The sequence below is a fragment of the Gadus chalcogrammus genome, chromosome 23 (assembly GCF_026213295.1).
Source record: "Gadus chalcogrammus isolate NIFS_2021 chromosome 23, NIFS_Gcha_1.0, whole genome shotgun sequence".
Lineage (NCBI taxonomy): Eukaryota > Metazoa > Chordata > Actinopteri > Gadiformes > Gadidae > Gadus > Gadus chalcogrammus.
Genome location: NC_079434.1, coordinates 15,622,793 through 15,625,049, shown reverse-complemented (window position 1 = coordinate 15,625,049; position 2,257 = coordinate 15,622,793).

Below are 2,257 nucleotides of genomic sequence, written 5' to 3'. Positions count from 1 at the left end.
GAAACCTCTGTGGTAATGTGTTTTTTGAGGCTGATATTATTCCTTTCAAAATCTTGGATTGTACTAAAAAAAGATTTGAACTTTTGAAGTCACCCAAAGATAGTATGATGCACACAGACACACACTGGTGATCGGAAGAGTGGAATATATTTAAATAAAAAACATTTGGTTAAAAATGGTTTTATTATTCCATGAACCAGTACTACTTAGTCATTCAGCCCATGGCAATCAGCATTCTATGTCTTTCGATGGCTTTCAGTGGGATACTAATCTCTAGTTTAGAGCACATTGATTAGTGTATGATTAACCACACGCAATTGTTCACCAAGTCCTTTTTTCAAAGTGTTTTTCCATTATGCTAGGTATTTTCCATGCCCTGGGCAAGTCTATTATGCTGCCGGTTCGAAGTATCTCTATTTATCGATCGGTCTATCAATCTATCAATCTAACTATGTATCTCTATCTATATAGCTCAATCTCTATCAATCAATCTATATCTTCCGATATATCCCTCTCTTTCTTTTTCTCTCTTGCTCGCAATCTATCCCTCTCTCTATCACTATCAATCTCTCTCTCTCTCTTGCTCTCTATCGATCACTCCGGCTCTATCCATCTCTCCCTCTTTCACTCTCTCTCTATCTCTCTCCTCTCTACCTATCTTTATTTATTTTTTCGAACAGTGTCTGTTTTATGTCATTTTCATTCACGTGGGCTTGTGGTTGTTGTAGTTTTATAGCCCTGTTGTAGTTTTATGTGGGGCTGTTTTGCTGGTTTTAAAATCACCAGCAGTAGCAGCAGCAGCAGCTCAGATGAATGGCGCTGGGCTCCTCTGAACGGTTGGCCCCGGGGACCCTGCATGCCCCAGTGTCCGTGCTGCTGTCTCCTGTCACACTGTGTACCCCGGGAAGGAAAACAGTGACCCTCGTCCAGATGGCTGAATTACTTTAGAGTCACACAGGTCACCCCCCCTTGTATTAGGCTCCGGATGCTTAACTTCCCAAGGGAGGGAGGGAAGAAGAGGGGAGGGGAGGGAGGGAGAGAGGGGGGGGGGGAGAGGGAGGGAGGGAGGGAGGAGGGAGGGATGAGAGAGAGAGAGGGGGGAGAGGGAGAGCCGGAGGGAGGGAGTCGGGAGGGATGAGAGAGAGAGAGGGGAGAGAAGAGGGGAGAAAGAGGGAGGGGGGAGATAGGAAGGGGAGGGCAAGGAGAGGGATGGAGGGGAGAGGAAGGGGAGGAAGGGAGAGAGGGAGGGAGGGAGAGAGAGGGAGGGAGGGAGAGAGAGGGAGGGGGGAGAGAGGGAGAGGATTTTTAGTTTATTAAACAGCCGAGCGCCTCGCACTTACAATCGCACACACACACACACACCACACAAACATTTTCTATTCAGGAATAAACAAGCATAAGATAACACACAAATATAACAGCAGCTTGGACAAAGAAAGTACAAAAAAAAAAAGAAACTGCGAACCACTCAGCTGGGATGTCATATCAGAGGAGCTGCGACAGGCAGCACAAGGGTTTATACGGAGTACTTAGGGCGGCTCACCTCAGAGGCCCCCTCTCAGCCACCTCGCTCAAAGGGACCAGTGGGTGATTACTGGTGTGATAGGGACCTCGGCCCTGTTGGGAATTCCGCTGTGCAGCACCATCAGCAACAAATGCCTCAATCAGCCCTGGCTTTTAAGGAATTTCACCCCGGATTTAAAAAAAAAGGCCCGACCCGCCCTGACGAGCGCCGACGGTCGCCACGGAAACGGACTGAGTGACAGGCCCTTTGTGGTAATATTTGTTATCTGGCTCATCTCCTGGGTACGACACCCCGGTGGGGGCGTTGAAGAGCGAAAAAAGGCATTGTCATTCACGCGGAAACTTAACTGTCATTAGCGTCGTCCCTCCGGTCCCCTTGGTGTGCTGGTAGATTCTTTTATTCAGGCTTTTCTCCTCAGTTACTCATTCATGTGACACCAGCAAGAAGGGCCGCTGGCCATTGTTTACCCCCCCCCCCCCCCACCCCCCCACCGCCACCAAAAGAGAAGATAAAGGTGAACGCTTCGTTTGAGATTCCCATGGAGGCGACAGGCCGTGTATACGTTTGTTGATTCACCTCTGCTGTTGGGGTTTGTGTAGACTTCTCAAGTGTCAAACAAAAACCGGGTGAAGTGCTTCACTGTCTCCCCCCCCTCCTCCTTCCCCCCTTTCGTTTTCTTCTCCTTCTAGTAGCAAACAGACTATTTAAACATCGCAGCCAACGTGGCTATTA